Genomic DNA, 19945 nt, shown 5'->3' with positions numbered 1-19945 from the left:
AACGTCTTGTATATTTCCCTATTGTTTGGCTATTGATAGCCATTAATTTCCTGTCTGGAAATTTGATGTTCTCTGTCTCCCTGTGGACAGTTCCTTTTCTCTGTTAAGCATTGTTATTTTCTGTACCTTACAGCTTTTTAAGGGAGGTGCCAGGTTAAGATGTGGTGCTTCATTGTTCTTGCAGAACTAAAATATGCCTATTTAGGGATTTTGTCTGCCCTATGGTCAGATTTGATTTTGGCTCATTTATTTTGTGGACAATTATGCCAACTGGAATCCCTTTTTGGGTAATTTCCAGGTGCTTGGCTTGTTTTATTTATATTGACCTTCTTGGTCAAGTGTTGTCATAGGGGCTTGCTTATAGCAAGGGGTCATTCTTATGTAGTTTTCATCACGTATTATCAGCCTGTTAAGATACTTTTGTCAGGCAGCATTATCTTTATGCAAAGTCTCCCACATGTTTTGTGGAGGGTGCAAAATTTCTCTTGACGCTAAATTGTATGGTACTATGGGATGGTTATTCAGTTCCATTTATTTATCCATGTACATAAGTGTTTTTTCATCTGTGGTTGCACATGCTGGGTTATGGTTCTGCTACAATTTTTTTATTGTGAGATGTGATGGTATCTGTGTAAGTTTGGAATGCAGTAATATGGATCTGGACACAAATGTTAAATTTATATGGCAGATTCATATCTGCTATTTCTCACTATACATTATGTGAGCATTTGGAGGGTCGTTTTGGCTAAAATATGTTTTTGTTTCAAGGGTGGACTATAATGTTCATCTACCTTGATACTTGGTTTGCTACTCCAGACCTTGCAATGAATGAGCTATTCATTTTGGTTTTAATGAGAATGGGTATTGGAAGTCCTCCTATTCTGGAGTTTTTAGTTAGGTTCCTTCAGAGATTCTTTACTGTTGTAAAGGATGTGGGTTACATGGCATTCTTTTTATCTTTGACCCTCCTAGTCTAAAGGTTTTTTTTCTATATGGGTATTGAATAATATTGTCTGACTGTTGTCAGATGTCTTCTGACAGGTTGTTGTTTCCTGTTTCCCTCCAGACTTTGATTTTTTCTGGGCCTGTTTCTTATTTCTTTTGTCTGTGGTCATTGCCACTGTTTTTGTATGGAGCCATGCTCTTTTTTTATCGAATTCCTATGTATGTCTGGTCTATGGCTAATTATGACCAGCAAGTTCTTTTTATGGACTTGTGTAGGATTGATTTGCAGACTGTCCTCCGAGTAGGTATAGCTATGGTATTTAATTCAAAAGTTATGAAATCTCTTCACGACAATTCTATCGGCCCCAACGGAAGCAGAGGGAAGTTCTACTCCTCGCCCCGACACGGATGTAATATTACAAGCGATCCAGGCTACATGAGAAAGCATGGAAACCAAAATTGCTGAAGTGCGGACGGAGGTCTCCTTTCTGCGTCAAGATCTGAGAAAGGTCGTGGAAAGAGTGACGGAGGTTGAACAACGAGTCTCAGACCTGGACGATCACTCGCGGACCAAAACCACAGAAATGGCTGGTTTATTAGAGACTGTGAAGGAAGTGGCTTGGTGGGTTGACGACGCGGAAAACAGGGCCCGTAGGAACAACCTGCGATTTGTAGGCCTTCCAGAGAACGCAGAACGATCGGATCCAGCCCGGTTCCTCCTCACCTTCATCACAAACACCTTACCGGAGGCACAATTCTCCTCATGCTTCGTCATTGAACGGGCACACAGAATGCCTGGAGTCCGACCGCAACCAGGAGCCCCACACCGGCCAATGATAGCTAGATTCTTAAATTATCAGGACCGAGATTTAATACTTCAAGAGTTCCGGAAGAAGGGCGAGGTAAAATATGAAAATACGAAGGTGATGGTTTTCCCTGACTACTCCAGAGATGTGCAAAAACACCGCCGCAGCTTTGACCCAGTGAAGGTGAAACTCCGAGCTCTTGGGATCCAATATATGCTCCTGTTTCCAGCTAAACTAAAGGTTATTTTTCAAGACAAGACTCATTTTTTTCAGACACCAGAGCAGGCATGTTCATGGATTGAGGAAAGACCTCAGTTGAGGCGGGCAACCCCGCCGGTGGCCCCTTCAGTGGCCGACAAACAGCGGGGCTGGACTGGGGCCCGAGCAAGAAAAGGCGACGGAGACGACAGCCCAGGTGCCGGACTCAGGGTATGATAACCCTGGGGAGATCCCTACGACCCAAGGGCCAGAGAAACGTTAACACAGATACGGATGATGACACTGCCCTCGAATATATGTGAAAAACCTCGCAGAGGTCAAGTGGAGACGAGAACTCTGAACAAGCAGAAACCTGCAGATCCGCGGTCGAAGACGGCGCGCACCCCCTTCTGGAACAGATCCAACACATGGAGGCGTCAGGCTCGGACCCTCCATGCAATAACCCTCAAGTCCAGCAGTTGAAAAGCGGAGATGAAGAGAAAGGATGAACTGGGGCTGGCTGCCCTCTGAGTGACGATGTTGGCTACCCAAGGTTTGGAGGACTCAGGCCACTTTTTGGGTAGAGGGAGGCACACAGTGAATTGTCCCTTAGTGTTCGATAGTTGAGTGGGTAGGGGAGGGGGGGGGGCTACAGACCTCGGGGTGGTCTACCTGCACCAGTGTTGTCCTGTTGACCAGTTAAGGGGTGACGGGAGTGCCTGCAGAGTGTGGGGAGGGGGGTATGCTGGGGGTAGCTTGTTATTTGGGATTTAGAGTTTGGGGTAAGAGGGGGGATTGTTTTGTTTTACAGAATTACACAAGCACTGATATTGAGGCAGGGTGGCATAGCGATGGAAAGGCAAATACTGTGATATTACGAAATAGACAGCGGTGGGGAAGGGGCAAAGCGATCGCTGACATGTCAGACACAATACACCACCGGGATGGCTACATCTAATTCAGAAATGTACTCGATTCTCTCCTGGAACGTGAATGGGATGGGAAGCAAGGTTAAGAGGGGACTAGTGGCTGCATACTTCAAAAGGTTGAAACCTGATGTCATCCTCCTGCAAGAGACGCATTTGAAAGGCACTAAATGTGGGTTCCTAGGCAGGGGGGCCTATAGACTTATGGCACATGCTGGATTCTCCACAGGGGCGAGGGGAGTGGCAATACTTCTCAGGAAAAACCCACCCTTCAGAGTAGAATGCACCTGGACAGATCCCAATGGCACGTATGTGGCGATTAAAGGGGTATGAAATAGGAGGCACATCACATTTATCAGCGTATATGCACCACCTAAGCTCCAAAAGCAAACGATGGACAAACTCATAGCAATTCGCTTAGAAGCTGGGTCAGACACGCACATTATAGGGGGTGATTTTAATGATGTTATGGACCCCACAACGGACCGCACGACTGTCACAACTGGGAACCCTAGGGAGACATCGCTTAAACGGTTTACAGATACCCTAGCGCTTGTGGATATATGGCGTCTACAACATCCTCAGTTTAGAGCCTACTCATTTTACTCAGGGGCACACAAGACCTTTTCACGGATTGATTACATATTTGCTCCGGTGGGGGAACTTGGGGAGGTCCACAAAGTAGATTACCTGGCAAGGGGCCTTTCGGATCACTCACCATTGTGGCTTATGATGGGCACCCGTGCACACCGACAGAAGTGAGAGTGGAAACTGAGTCCGTGGGAACTTAAGGACCCTCAGGTTGCTAAGGAGCTCAGGGTGGATACGGAGTTGTATTTTAAGGAAAATCTGGGGTCGGTGGACTCGGCTATCACCCTGTGGGAGGCCTACAAACCGGTGCTAAGAGATAGGGCACAAAATATTATAGCACATAAGAAACGAAAAGAACATGAGGAAATCACGGGGCTGGAATCCCAGTTGCTGCAGCTCGAGTCACAGGCAAGCGTGTGTAGTGACCCCTCAATGCTACGCAGTCTACAACTCCTCAGACAGGAATACTATTCACTGGCCAAGCACGATGCACAGAATGCGATACAAGCCATGTACCGGCGCATATACGATGTCGGTGACAAGACATGTAGGTTACTCGCATGGCTTTGTAACAAAGAACTTGACAGTAGATGGGTTGAACAGATACAAACGGATGATGGTCGGACTCACGCGACCCCTACCGCAATAGCTGATGCCTTTGCAGACTATTATGAGGCCTTTTACACACGGCGTCACCTGGCCGAAATTTCCCATATACAAACATATCTTCGTGATATACAGCTCCCCAAATTGGTAGACGCCGAGTCCAAGATGTTGGATGACAAAATCACAGCAGAAGAACTCGCGTTAGCTAATTGGCCAAATGAAAGCAGGAAAGGTGCCAGGGCCTAACGGGCTACCTCCGGAGTTCTTTAAGCAAAATGCAGCACTTTTTGGCCCGCATCTTCTCCAACTATATTTGGAGGCGAATGAGGCGGGCAGTCTCCCCAGAGACTTGCGGACGGCCACAATTGTAGTAATCCCCAAATAGGACAGGTCTCCGCAAGAGTGTAGTTCATATCGCCCAATCTATCTCATTAATATGGAGACAAAGATATTGGCCAGAATTTTAGCAAACAGGCTAACCATAGTCATTACCAGTCTCATTCACCGGGACCAATCCGGCTTTATGCCCAAACGATCAACAAGGCTTAATTTGAGGAGGTTGCACAATTGGTTAGAAGAGGTTGACCTGGTCCTTTCCCTCAATGCTGAAAAGGCATTCGATACTGTCCACTGGCCTTTCCTTATGTCTGTATTGGAGGAATTTGGAATTGGTCCGATATTTAGACGCTGGATCATTGTGCTTTACGAGAGACCAGTGGCCAGGGTTAGAGTCAATGGGGCTGTGTCACGGGAATTCCCAATAGGTAGAGGCCCCCCGACAGGGTTGCCCCTTGTCACCCCTGCTCTTCGCCATGGTGTTGGAGCCACTCGCCTGTGTGATCCGACTGCACCCGGACATCACAGTATTTAGGAGCAGTGGATATGCAGAGATGGATGAACTCATATTCTTACATGCGGATGACATCTTGATGTACGTTACAAACCCAGAGAGGACGCTCCCCTCAATTATGGATAGCTGTGAGACTTATGGTTTTCATGCTGGGTACAAAATTAATTGGGAGAAATCGTACATATATCCAGTAGGTAAGAGTAAAGACCAAGCTCTTGGCCACAGTCGCCTTCAGTTGGCCCGGGAGGGTTTCAAGTATTTAGGGATTTATGTTACCACCAATGTAGCAAGGGCGTTGGAACGCAATCTCTATAGGGTGCTCAGGGAGTTCCGGACGTCGAAAGGTGGGGGTCTCTGCCGCTAACGTTGTTAGGCAGGACAGCACTGTATAAAATGATAGTGCTCCCCAAATTTCTTTATGTATTGCAGAATACCTACCAGTTCATACCAGTCGAAGCGTTCAATAAAATTGATGATCAGTTGCGCAGTTTTATCTGGGAGGGGAAGCCGCCCAGGATAGCATTGGTGACACTGCAACGTAATCAATACAGCGGCGGTATCTCGCTGCCTGACCTTCGGGCGTATTACTGGGCGGCCCACCTAGTCGTTGTGAACGAGTGGCAGCATGCAGAGAGAGATCATCCCACATATGTACTTGAACGCGTGCAGTTTGCCCAGCGCCCATACACACATTATTTATATGGAGGGAAGGGGGCAGCTCGACTCCTGACGTTGTTATAACAGCCTAGAAGCAGGCAGAGCGACAAATGAAGTGGGATGGCCGGATCACTAGGGAAACCCCTCTTTGGGTCGGCATCCGGCTTCGGGAAAATAAAAAACTCTGAGGCTTCCAACAATGGGACCTACTGGGCATTTCACAACTCAAAGATATCATACACCGTAAAGAACTGGTCACATTCTCACACCTACAGGCTGAATATGATGTGAGCAAGACTCAACACTACAAATACTTGCAGCTGACCCATGCCTGGCGAGCACAACACCTGGACACTAATGACATTCCAGAATATGCGCCACTGGAGGGGCGACTACTAATGGGAGAAATTGCGGTTTCATGGACCTATTGGACGATAATTAACAACAAGCCAGACAATCTACAGAAGTTGCAGTCGAAATGGGAAGCAGAGTTAGGTGAGATGGATGACTTAGATTGGGAAATGGCACTGATGCACCCACGTGAGGTGGCTATTAAGTCCAGGCTCCGACTGATACAATTTAAATACCTGCACAGAGCATATTATGATAGGGCGCGACTACATCGTATAGGGAGTGCGCAAACACCGGATTGTTTGAGATGTGGAGTGTCGCGGGGTACATTTTTTCACACTGTGTGGGACTGCCCAAAGATTCAACAGTATTGGGCCAACATGCTGGGAAGGTTGGGTACGGTCCTAGGAGAGACGATACCACACAGTCCGCAGTTCGTATTGCTGGGGATATCCACTGACATTGATCTCCCTAAACCAAAGTTAACCTTACTTCAGTTGGGATTGGTGGTTGCGAAACGTGACTTGGCCAAGGCATGGGGGGCTGTGGTGATTCCGTCACTGACGGAGTGGGAAAAAAGTATGGATATGTATATGCTGGGGGAAAAGACGACCTATAAAGCACGGGGTTGCCCCAAAAAGTTCTGGAAAATATGGAAGCCATAGTTGACACACTATGGGTTGTCGCTCTCTGATTCACAGTGATCTCTAGCGATGGACTTGTGGGTTATGCAGTTGAAAGATGCTCCCAACTAATGTATGAGATTCTAGAAGAGTTACTAGATCACCCGCCACTTTTGTTCTTGTATGATGCCGATGTCTCGCTGAAGGTGCCACTGTGTGCTGCTATTAATCAATGTCTTTGTAATGTATTAAAGAATATGTTAATAAATACATTTATTTAAAAAGTTATGAAATCTGCGGCTAGATGTCTCTATCAGATGAACAAGTTACTTGGATCTTTTTCCTTTATATTGACATGGTCCTGTCATACCTTTGGTGATGATTGCTTCATGATTCCTTTTGCTCTTTCCTTATGGGCCTTGCCTTGTTATGGTCCTACTACACAGTTCCATTTTCTTTTTTGACAAACTGTTCACACAGCCAGTCTCTGTAGTGACTCCGCATTCTGGCACGAAAGATTTCACAGAAGAAACTGACGTCCACGTGCCAGCGGGGACGTCACAACTGGAGTCGACGTCATCATGGAGCAATACAGCGCCATCCCCTGGAGCGCAGAGCTACTTCCAAAACATTTCCTGATCAAGTATGACACCTGGGGTGAATTCAAAAGTTAAGGAATCTGTGGCAAGACTGTGCCTCTATCAGACAATACGCTACCGAAGGTAAGTAACTTGTTCAATAGGAATACTATCCTGTCACCTATGCTGAGGAACACACACACACTTTAAAGCAATATAGCAAAGTAAAATGCACTTTTTTGTGGCTTATGTATAATGCATGGTCCTAGAATTGAGTAGTGTGTGCATCCTAACAATCTGAAAGTAACAGTTAGTTATAGATTCCTTACCTTAGAATCACCCTCAGGCGTCAGACTGGATTCAGAAAGTTTTTAGTCAGCAGTACCCCTGCGCGTCGAAAGGTGGCGTCTGTCGGCTCTGCATTTGTCGTTGGCATCGTGGTCGCCAGAATGACATTGCGGTAGCTACATGGAGCGCTGACATCAGTTCTTTCTTTTTCCACACGAGCCAGTGCAGATCCGGAGAGAGCGGTACCTTCAGTCACTTTTTGACAGACATTTTGCTGACTTTTGTCGACACGCTTTACGAGTCTTTGACTCCTGGTGCACGTCAGGGATGCCAGGCTTCAAGGCTTGCGGTCTCTGTAGCCGACTGATGACAGTGACGAATCCACACCGTGTGTGTCTGTTTTGCCTGGAGTGCGACCATGACCCCAATTCGTGCTCCGACTGCTGGACCATGAATCCGAAGTCTTTGCGGGAGCGGTCCCGAAACCTTGTCGAGGCCCGGCAGTCGGCTCCGCGCTGTTCGAGGTCCTAGTCGCGGGGGAGGTCAAGGGACCGGTCGCGGAGTCATCATCATCATTCTTCTTCCAAGTCTTCATACTGGGGTCAGGTAAGTAGAAGCACAAGAAGAAGTTGATGAAGCATTGTCGCTCTTCGACTTCTCCCCGTCCGTCGGCCGACGCGACGTGGGATGGGGGTGGTGTCTCTCCCGCGGCTCTGCGTGCAGAGCCCGAAGGGTTGACTCCGGGTTTCCCTCCCTTCCTGGGACCCTGCCCTGCTTCGCCAATTTTACGAAGCGAAGCATGCAATCTTTGGGCAGCCCGACTCTGCCGGTGTGCCTTCGGCACCCGCGGACTCGGCCGGGGGCCCTGGGCCTTCAATGCCGGCGGCTCCAGCCCTGGTACTCCAGGGTCCCCTTGGATCCAGGTCTGGATCCGGATCGGTGCCGGTCACCCTAATTACACTTCCCCTGTCGCCGAATCCACCGGAACCACGCCCGCAGCTGATGCCAGTTGTGTCCCCAGCCAGCATCGACCCCGGCCTCCACCTTGAGGTAGACACGGGTACTTTTGTGTCCCTGTTCTACCCAGCTCTTTGAGACCAGATTGGCAGCCAGAGGAGGGTGAGGAGGACTGGGAGGGGTCTTGAGACCCTCTAAATGACCAGTTGGGCTATGAACCGGACTGGAGAGAGGAACTGGGGGAAGCCTGTGGTCTGGGTACATCACCAGATCTTGGCATGTTGTCTCCTACTGTGGCTACGGAGGAGAGAGCGTCTTACGCCGTCGTGTTGCGTATGGTGGCCAAGGCTCTCAACCTCGAGCTACCTAAGGTGGCAGTCAGGACTAACCTCCTGACAGAGATGCTTCAACCGGCAGCAAGCTCCTCGGAGCACCTTCTACCATTTAATGAAGCCCTCACCGACATCCTTTTGGGCACCTGGTCCAAGCCCAACACAGGGGCTGCTGTGGATAGAATGATTGCCCGACGCCAACGCCCGGCTCTCGGCAACCCCACTTTCCTCTCCGAACACCCCACATCTCAGAGCTTGGTGGTCCAAGCCTCCACCTCCAAAGGTGCATTCCCTAACACCCCATCTGTTAGGGAATCCAAAAAGCTGGAGCATCTTGGAAAGAAGATGTTTTCTTCCTCCAGCTTGGGACTGCGGTCGGTAAACACCGAATGTCTGTTGGGCCATTACACCCACTGTGTGGGATATGGTGGCGCAAGTGCTGCCCCAGTGCTGAGAGGAGGCCCGGGCCGTACTCTCCCAAGCAGTTGCCGAAGGGAGAGATGCAGCAAAGTTTACCATCTGCTGTGGGCTGGATACCGTCAACTCACTAGGCAGGACGATTTTGGTAGCCCTTCGATGCTACGCCTAGTTGAAGTCGACTGGTTTTTCAGGGGATGTCCAATCCACTCTTATGGACATGCCCTTTGATGGCTGTCGCCTATTCGGCGATAAGGCAGACAATACGCTGGCGCGCTTTAAGGACTCTTGGACTACGGCCAGGTCCTTTGACCTCTCCACCTCTCGCCCTGCGCAGTCTACCTTTCACCCCTTTCGTGGCTACGGAAGGGGTGCCTCGCCATGTCCACCCAGAGCCACAGGCCAGCGCAAGCTGTTCAGCCCCTGCGCAGCCAGGGACGTGAGAACCACTGCCATGGTTCCAGGGGCCAGCGGGCGGGCCAGTCCACCACAGACCCCTCTGCAGCAGCCTCCAAACCCTCCCAGTCTGACCTTTCAGGGCCACCAAACGCCAGTGGGCAGCAGGATTCGCCATCACCTCCCCCACTGGCGCACCATCACGTCGGGCAGGTGGGTTTTGCAAATAGCCTGAAGGAGCTACTCCCTCCCCTTCAAGACTACCCCTCCATCCATGCCACCTCAGTACCATCGCATGTCGGAGGATCATCTGGACCTTCTCCAACAGGAAGTTTCGGCACTCTTGGCCAAGGGAGCCATTGAGCGCATTCCTGTCCCAGAAGTAGGTCGTGGTTGCTATTCCCACTACGTTCTGGTGCCCAAGAAGGACAAAGGCATGCGTCCTATCTTGGATCTCAGGAATGTCAACCGCTTCCTCAGGAAAGAGAAGTTCCAAATGTTGACGCTCGCTCAGGTCCTGTCTGCCCTCGACCATGGAGACTGGATGGTAGTGTTGGACTTGCAGGACGCTTATTTTCACATCCCCGTCCTGCCAGCCCACCGGCGTTACCTGCGGTTCACGGTAGGCCACGAGCATTTTCAGTTTACCATGCTCCACTTTGGCCTTACCAGCACCCCTCGGGTGTTCATGAAAGTGATGGCGGCGGTCACAGCTTATCTGCGCAGATCAGGGGTTCCAGTCTTCCCCTATCTCGATGACTGGCTGTTGAAGGCAGGCTCGCCCAAAGCTGTCGTCTCCCACCTCCAGACTACGGCCGACCTCCTGTATTCGCTGGGGTTCTCCATCAACGTGCTGAAGTCACACCTGACTCCCTCTCAGAAGCTCCTCTTCATCGAATTGGTTCTGGATATGATGCAGTTTCGGGTCTATCCTCCCAAACAGCAAGTCCGGAATATTTGGGCTATGATTTCGATCTTTCTGTCTCTATCCTGGGTTTCGATCAGGATGACCCTCAGGCTACTGAGCCTGATGGCTTCCTGCATCCTGCTGGTGGACCATGCCAGATGGCATATGCGGGCTCTGCAGTGGGACCTGAAGTTCCAGTGGGCACATCAGGGGAATCTGTCCGATTGCATCCAGATCTCGGAGGTCACTGCACACCAATCGCAGTGGTGGCTAACGAACCAGGATTGGGTTGATGGCAGATCCCTCTCCCTTCCCCAACCAGAATTCACAGTGGTGACCAATGCATCGCTTCTGGGATGGGAAGCCACATGGGAGAGGCGGAGATCAGAGGCCTCTGGGCTGTGGCGGAGTCCAGGATCCACATCAACCTTCTGGAGCTTCGGGCGATTCATCTTGCACTGAAAGCATTCCTTCCCTCTGTCCTGGGAAGAGTAGTGCAGGTGTTCACGGAAAACACCACCGCCATGTGGTACTGCAACAAACAAGGCCGGGTGGGGTCGTGGACCCTATGTCAAGAGGCCCTCCATCTCTGGACATGGCTGGAACATCAGATCATATCCCTGGTGGTTCAGCAACTGGCAGGTTCCCTGACCGCCAGGGTGGACGAACTCAGCCACAGGTGCATGATGAATCACGAATGGCGTCTTCACTCGGAGGTGGTGCAAGGTCTCTTTCGACAGTGGGGAGAGCCTTTGTTAGATCTATTCACCACCAAAGAGAGCTTGAAATGTCAGCAATTCTGAGCATTGGAATTTCCATGGTGGCACTCGCTAGGCGAAGCTTTTCGGCCCGAGAGTAGTTGCGGTCTTCTATACGCCTTTCCGCTTATACCACTTCTGCCCATAGTGCTGAAGAAGATCAAGCGCGACTGGGCCCAAGTAATTCTTGTGGCACCGGATTGGTATCCCGAGTTGTTACACATGGCCATTGTTCCTCCGATCAGACTGCCTCTTCGGGAGGGTCTTCTGTCGCAGCACCAGGGGACGGTCCTCCACCCGAACCTGTCCAGCCTCCACCTCTTTGTGTGGGGATTGAGCTATGGCAGTTGACATCGTTTGACCTGCCTCCCAAAGTCTGTGATGTTATCTTGGCAGCCAGGCGTCCCTCCACTAAGACGGTATACGCCTGCGGATGGAACAAATTTGTGGCATGGTGCACAGCAAAGGCTGTGGATCCCCTTTCTGCCTCTCTTTCTAAGGTTCTCTTGTTCCTCCTTTCTTTGGCCCAGCATGGCTCTGCTCTAGGCACTCTAAAGGGCTACCTCTCGGCCATTTAAACCTTCCTTAGGGTTCCTGATCAACCTTCTCTTTTCAAATCCCCTGTTGTAAATCGCTTCCTTAAGGGCATTACTCATCTTTTTCCTCCTGTTCCCTTTGTAATGCCCCAGTGGGACTTGAACTTGGTTCTTACCTATCTAATGTGCACTCCCTTTGAGCCGCTACAGAACTGTCCTCTCAGGCTTCTGACTTTAAAAACTGCTTTTCTGGTCGCCATCACCTCTGCGCGCACGGTGAGTGAGCTCCAAGTGCTTTCTTCTAAGCCTCCTTTTCTGACTGTTCATCCGGACAAGGTTGTCCCTCGAACTCGTCCATCCTTCCTTCCCAAAGTGGTTACTCCTTTCCATATTGGACAGACCATCACTTTGCCTACCTTTTTTCCGCATCCTTCCAAAGAGGAAGAGAGGCTCCACCGTCTGGATCCAAAACGTGCGCTTTCCTTTTACTTGGATCGCACAAAACAATTCAGGGTGGATGACCATCTCTCTGTTGGCTATGTGGGCGCCAAAAAAGGTCAGGCTGTGCACAAATGGGCCATTTCTCGATGGGTCGTTTTGTGCATCAAAGCTTGTTATTCCTTGGCAAAGAAGTAGCCTCTGGTGGGGTTGCGTGCCCATTCCACCAGGGCGACGGTAGCTACCACTGCTTTGGGACATGGAGTCCACCTTTATGACATCTGTCAGGCAGCAACGTGGGCATCGCTGCACACGTTCACAAGACACTACTGCCTGGACAGCCAAGTCTGGAGAGACGGCTTCTTTGGCCGTTCTGTTCTCCAGGACTTTCTGGTGTTAACTTAGTTTGCAGTCCCACCTCCTGGGTTGGTATTGCTGGGGTATCTATTCTAAGGTAAGGAATCTATAACTGTTTCTTTCAGATGAACAAATTACTTGGTAGCGATACATCTGTAAGAACCATAGGTTAGTTATAGATTCCTTACCGCCCCACCCATCCTCCCCGTTCGGCGAACCGACTTCTAGGGTTAAGGACTTCCTTTCAAAGCCCTAGTTTTGTGCACCAGTGGTCAGTGTCTTGCATGGCTCTGTGCTTCTGGCTCGAAAAGTCGTGTACAGAACTGACATCAGCGCCCGAGGGCGACATCTATGTAGCTACTGCGACGTCATCCCAGCAACCGCGACGCCAACGACGAACGCAGAGCCAATCGACACTACCTTTCAACACGCAGGGGTACTTGTGACTAAAAACTGTCCGGATCCAGTCTAACACCTGGGGGTAATTCTAAGGTAAGGAATCTATAACTAAACTATGTTTCTTACAGATCTATTGTTATCGAAGGTAAGCACTGGCCGGGCCCAAATCACTTCTTGTATCCAAGCTGAGCTTCATCGTGGTCAGCCATATTTTCTAATTGTTTCTAAATTGGTGTGGGATTTTTCTTGTGTTGTGTTTTCACTTTATTACTGTTTGTGTGCTGTACAAATACTGTACACATTGCCTTTAAGTAAAGCCTGACTACTTTTGTGCCACGCTACCAAAGGGTTAAGCGCAAATTAATTTAGTGATTTTTGTGGTTCACCCTAACAGGGATTGTGGCTGTCGCTTGAACGAGGTCAACACCCCACTCAACCAACAACCCAGTTTCTCCCATGGGTGATCAGTTGTGGGTGTCCAGTAGTTTGTGCAGTATAATACAGTGAATTGTGTAACACAAAACGTCCATATGAATAATTTGACATCAGAGTTGACTTTTTTCTAACTTTAAGTACCGTATCTCCTGTTTTGAATCATGGGGATGGAGCTGCTCAACATTGACACCCTCACCAGGGCTGAGCTGCAAAGGCTCTGCAAGGACAGGGTACTGAATGCAGGCAAGAAGGCCACCAAGTTGCACCATTACATAGCCCTCAGAGCCTATGAGAAGGTCAAACATTTGTAGGGCACACCAGATGAGGACAACCCTGAGAAGCAAGGAATTCATTTGGTTGATGAGGAGGAGGGTCCAGACACGGTTCCTGAGTTTCAGGAGGAGCATAATTCATCCCCAAGAGAAGAGCCCCACGAGAGGGCTAGAAGCTGTATGTCTACCCATGGTCCGTCCCTCTACTCAGCTGACCAAGATGAAACTAGAAGCAGAAGAGAAGAAGGATCAGGCAGAGAGAGCCATTGCAAGAGAAAAAGTGAAAACAGAGGAGAGAAAAGCTTGGGCTGAAAGGGCCTTAGCTGAGAGAGTACTATTGATGGAGCATGAGAAAAGCATGAAGAAGCTGGTGCTCAAAGCCAGGTGTTTGACCAGTCAGCTTTAGGGTAGTCTTCCCCAAAATGTTTTGTCTGCTTGCCTCCCAATTTTGCTGGTTTTAATTTCTATTGGCCTTAGGACTCTGTGCGCTTTACCACTGCTAACCAGTGGCAAGTGTGCTTGTACTAACTCCCCTAAACATGGTTTGGTTGTCATATACCTAATTTGCATATTTCATTTACTTATAAGTCCCTTGTAGAGTGGTATTCCATATACCCAGGGCCTGTAAATTAAATGCTACCAGTGGGCCTGCATCACTTAATGCACCACCCACTTAAGTCGCCCTCCAAAACATGTCCCAAGCCTGCGAATACAGCCTGAATGCATTGCCACGTCGACTTGGCATTTAAACCTCCTTGTCAAGCCATAAACTCCCCTTTTAGTACATATACGTCACCTCTAAGGTAGGCCCTAGGAAGTCCATAGGGCAAGGTGATCTGTAATTAAAAGGTTGGACATGTACTTTTAAGTTTTACATATCCTGGTAGTGAAAAACTCCCAAATTCGTTTTTTACTACTATGAGACGTACCCTTCCTATTGGATAAGTTTGGGGATTCTTTATTACCTTCAATAGGCTGTAATTCCTGATATGTAGCATGTAGATATGTGATGTTTAGTACCTATGAAATTGTAATAACAAACCCTATTTAGGGCCGATTCCGATGTTGTTCAGAAGGCCTCCAAATCGGATTTGGCTTTACCAGATCCAATTTGTAGCCCTTGTTTATGACCGAATCATACACAGGTCCGAACGAACGAGTACGATGCGAAGATTGCGTACGCACCAACTGAATCGTTTTCTGGACCCGAACGACGACTCATTAGTTGCCGAATTGTGCCGCGCTATGGAGCCGAATTCTGACCGAGTGATTACGATGCACGATTCGGACAGCTGATTCGCCTCGGTCTCTGCAAGAAGAAACGGCTGTCGGATGCATACTTTGGGGGGCGGAAGCAGGCCCTTCCTCACCCGGGGCTCTCCGAATCTGTCACGGGGGTGTGTCCATGGGTCCCCCGATCCAGGCATGCACAGTGTGGTGGGCACCATGGGGTGCCCACCACAGGGTGTACGCTGTTCCCCACCCACCCCTTTTCTGCTATGGGAGCCTGTGAATGTGTCTGTACACGGGCTCCCATAGAGTTCAATGGAAGTCCGAGCTAATCGAGTCCGTAAGCATACAGAAGCATCGTACTCGCTCGTCTCGCTTGGAAAGCCCTCCGAATCAGAGTTTTACGGTTGGCTTTCCTAGCAAGATTGAAATCGGGCCCTTATTGGTAGAGTCAGATTTTTTATTACAATTTTAAAAATGACACTGTTAGAAAGTTGGCATTAACTTGCCCTTAGCGCTTTTGTGCATGCAACCTATCTTGGGTCATATAACTAGGTGTAACTCACAGACTTTGTAAATTCCTCCCAGACAGTCACACAACAGAGGGATTAGGTGTGCTTGGAAGGGCAATCTGCTGGCAGGATTGGGTCGGGGACAAAGCTGAGCCCAGCCCCCCTTACAAATGAATAGCCTGTGCTCTGAATTCATTCCAAAGACCTAACAACTCTGCATTGTCACTTCAGCCAGCTTGGGGCTAAGGCAGGGGAGGCTGGGAAGCCCATACTCTTCAAAGACAGTGTCTAGAAGCTCCTCTCACCTTCCAGAACCAATGCATCAGGGTATAAAAGAAGGACTGTAGTCACCAATTCTTCAATTCACTTCTGGACTTGTGGATACTCTGCCAGAAAGGAGAGCGGTTTGTCCTGCTACAAGGATTGTCACTTTGCTGTACTGTTGCTTTGGAAGAACTGCTGCCCTGCTGTGCTGACCCGCCTGCAACGAAAATCAGCACTAGCTGCCATAAGGGTGTCTCTTCGCACAGCAAGCATCGATCGCCCGTTTAGACCACCAATGTGAGGATCCAGCCCGCCTATCCGCGATGCCTGGCCTGCTTCCTGCACCACACCAACCACGGCCTGTGACACACTCCTTGCTCCCGCCGATCTTCTTCCATATCAACGGGACTCTTGGCACAAAACTTGAAGAGGTAAACCTTCAGCAGGACTAATCTGGGACAGTATCTGACCCACGCTACATCGCAGTCAGCCTGAACTTTTTTATTTGACCCGGTTCCAGCACGACCAGATATCCCCGACTGGCCGTTTATGCTTTTTGGAGTGATTTTACAATTTATTCTTTACAAATTCAGAACGTCAGTTATTCTTACCTACTAAATTGGTGTGGGATTTTTCTTGTGTTGTGCTTTTACTTTGTTACTGTTTGTGTGCCGCAAAAATACCTTACACATTGCTCTCAGTTAAGCCTGATTGCTTTTGTGCCAAGCTACTAGAGGGTTAAGCACAGGTTAATTTAGTGACTTTTGTGGTTGATCCTGACACTCAAACAACAACCCAATTTCTCACAGTAACAAAACAAAATGTATTGACAATAGCGGACAGTAACAATAGGCACATTCCCTTCTGCCAGTAGAGTGATATATTGAATTTTCAGACACCTGAATCTATCACAGCAGAATGCTTATCATGCTACTATTTATAAGAAATTGGGTTATTCTTTTGGAGGAGGGAGTGCACACCTCAAGTAATAATCACAATCCTTGTCAGGATGAACCCTTAAAGTTACAAAATAAGTCTGAGCTCAACCTCCTAGTAGCTGAGGCACTGAGCAGACAAGCTTAACTTAGAATCAATTTGTAGAGTATATATACACACAGTAATAAATTCAAAATGCAAAACAATAAGAATCCCAAAACAAATTGGAAAAAATGTGTAAAATTCAATAAACAAAATGCCACCAACATTACAAAAATCCAACAAGAAAAACTAGAGATATGCACATTTAAAGTTGTATGTAGAGAAGCACAAAATGCCAATGATAAGCAAAGGTCACGGTAGAACATAACGTCGGTGCAATTGGATGCTGACTACAATGAGGCAAAGTCTGAATATTCTAATCAGGTTCCTGGTCAAAGAATTTACCTCTTGACCATAGTTCTTTAAGTTCCAATCCACCACAGGCGTACATTGCTAAAGCCCCCCAGCACTTCAAGGGAGACACTTAGGGACTCACAGGGTGTCAGGTAAAGGCTGCAATAGGGTCAAATCCAGGTCAATTTGCCGCTTGTAAGCTGGGCAGTTGCAGCAAAATGTTTGTTGTGTCCCTGTAGCTGTAACATAAGGACATCCCTTTGACCCATACAGAAAGAAGAGCAGTTCTAATCTCATAGGCTCCTTTCAGGACTCATACAGCAGATTCAGTTCTCTTCTAATCTTCCACAGGTCATAGTTTATTCTGAAGTGAGTGCTGGGATATGGCACATATGTGTCTGGCATGAGCTAGTGGGTGGGAATGATCTATGGGTACATCCTAACCAGTGGGCAAAAGGTTTCTGGGAGTAACCCTGTACACTTTAGATATTTTCAAGATGGCCAAATTCTTCTGGGGGATGTGTGTGTGTGTGTGTCTGTGTGTGTGTGGTAGTAGTAGTAGTAGTAGTAGTATACTTCGGTACTCCTAGTGTCCTCACATCTAACACTAAAATTCATTTATAGACAGAAGTCTGGTAGAACAAAGCTGAGCTTTCAGCAACTGGACAGGAGAAACACACAAATTGTTTTGCCATTCTGTTTCTCTCCTCCGTTGTGTGACCAAATGTCATATAGAAAACCTCAGCAGAGCTGTCAAGCAGGGCTAGACACACTAACAGGATCTGACACAGTGACGTCATCAAGTGGCCTACTGTGATGGAGACCAGTCTAGCTGCAGGGACAAAAGAAGAGTACAGGCCTGGGCGTTAGCTACATCTGCTTGAAACAGGGTGATCCAAATTAATCAAGTCCTAGGGTCCAGTACTCAGGCCTTCTTATCTTGGGCTCACCAGTACATCCCCACAACCAAGGCCTTTTGTTCTAGTCCTGTGAACAAATTCACCCCACATTCATGCACCTTAAACTTCTAAATAATTTTGGCAGAATAGAGAGCAAAATGCAGACTTATCTTCTAGGGTCTTAAGGCATGGCAAAGGTGACACTTTAAAAGTAATCTTTATAAAATATGTATGATAAATACAACTTCACCAATGAATTAGGCTTGTAATAAATGTTTTAAAAAGTCCCAAAAATATGTGTAGTTTTTTCCCCAGGCAGAGATACATTTCTTAAACGTTATATTGTATCCCAATGTTTCCTATGAAATAGCTAACCCTGGTTTAGTGAAAATGCCTCTGTTAATGTTACTAATTCCTTATATGATATGTTCTAATATCGGACTCTGCATCTCTTTAACAGAATCAGTGAAAGACAACTTCTGTTAAGAAGGAACCGATGATGTATATCTTTTACATACTAATCCTCCTCAGGCATCCAGGATGGTCAAGGAACCAAGAGAAACCAGAAAGAGATGGAAATCGCTTGACCAAAAAATACTCAATGAATCCACTTACAGTGAAAGAGATGTCCTCAAAGCCGCAAACTATAGCAAGCAGCTGATAACGGAGCAAGAGAAAACCAGTTATACATGTACTGAAAATGGGACAAGTTTTAGTAAGAACTTGGCTTTTAACAATAATCAAACTCTCTGCACCAGGGAGGAAAGCTTTGGATGCCAAGAAAGTAGTAAGGGATTCCGGCAGTCCATTACCCCTACTAGAAATCCATGGATGCAAGCAGAATAACGGTACGCATGTAATCACTGTGGTAAAAGTTTCAGCCAGATCATAAATCTTACCATTCATCAAAGAATACACTCAGGTGAAAAGCCATATACATGCAATGAATGTGGAAAGTGTTTCAGTCACAACTCAAATCTTACCATACATCAGAGAATACACACTGGGGAAAAACCATATACTTGTGGAGAATGTGGTAAACGTTTTTGGCACAACTCTAATCTTACCATCCATCAGAGAATACATGTAGGAGAAAAACCATATGCATGCACTGAATGTGGAAAATTCTTCCGTCACAACTCAAATCTCACTACACATCAGAGAATACACATGGGAGAAAAACATGCTTCTACTATAGGAAATGAATTTGGGATTATTCAAGTTTTACCAAACTTAAGACTTTATACACAAGACAACCATGTATATAAAGGACAAAAGGGAATTTCTTCAGTTTCAACTCCAGGCTTGCCACATAAGCGAGCATACACATGGGAGAAAAGCCACATGCAAGTGCCGGATCTGGAAAAGTCTTCTGTCAGAAACAGGAGCCACATGTGTGAAGTGCTTCAATGATACTTCAGGCCTGACCAAATGCTGGAGAATTCAGTAAAATATAGTTCATACAAATGCACAGAAGATCACAGTGACAAACCCATTGTAAACTTAGTAGGTCTTATTATTTCAGCACTAAATTGACTCAGTTAAAGAAATCAAAATAAGTCTTGAGCACATGTTGGTATGGAATGTACTGTTCTTTGAGTTCTTACTTGCAGGCAGGGTGCACTGTTGCACCTCTGCAGCTAGTCATAAGGGTACTTGCATTTTCCATTTTCTGTTTTGGATAAGACCTTAAGAGAGACTGTAGGTTCATTCAGGTAATGGTTGCTGTGTTCGAGAACTGCTAACCAATGCCTACAGGGCTCTCATGATCATTTCTTTGAGCAAGGGAAGATATACATACTGTACACTTTCATATAACCCTAGAAAAGTCTAGTCTTTTTCTCCCTGTGACTTCCTTTGTCCCTCTCCTCCCTCCACATCGCTATGATGTGTGTCAACAGCGCCTTTAACTTCACATTTTAATATTCCTATGTCCAGTAAAGCTGTGCCGAGCCTGCTTGATATGTATTGTCTGGGCGATAGTGTGAAGAGAATATAAAGAGAATAGTGGGGAGTGTGAAGAGATTAGCTGAGGGCATAGCGGAGGGTTTCATCTTAAGTGAACAATTACAAATTATATTACTG

General features: G+C 47.6%; 1 pseudogene; it reads left to right on the top strand.

Moving 5' to 3' along the window:
- Positions 1 to 19273, top strand: part of LOC146871495 (uncharacterized) — a 247701-nt pseudogene extending 228428 nt beyond the window's left edge.
- The last annotated feature ends 672 nt before the right edge of the window (positions 19274 to 19945 follow it).

The sequence above is a fragment of the Triturus cristatus genome, chromosome 1_1, assembly GCF_964204655.1.
Source record: "Triturus cristatus chromosome 1_1, aTriCri1.1, whole genome shotgun sequence".
In the NCBI taxonomy this organism is placed as follows: Eukaryota; Metazoa; Chordata; class Amphibia; order Caudata; family Salamandridae; genus Triturus; species Triturus cristatus.
The sequence above is the reverse complement of the archived record's forward strand: the minus strand, read 5'-3'. Positions and strand labels throughout refer to the sequence as shown.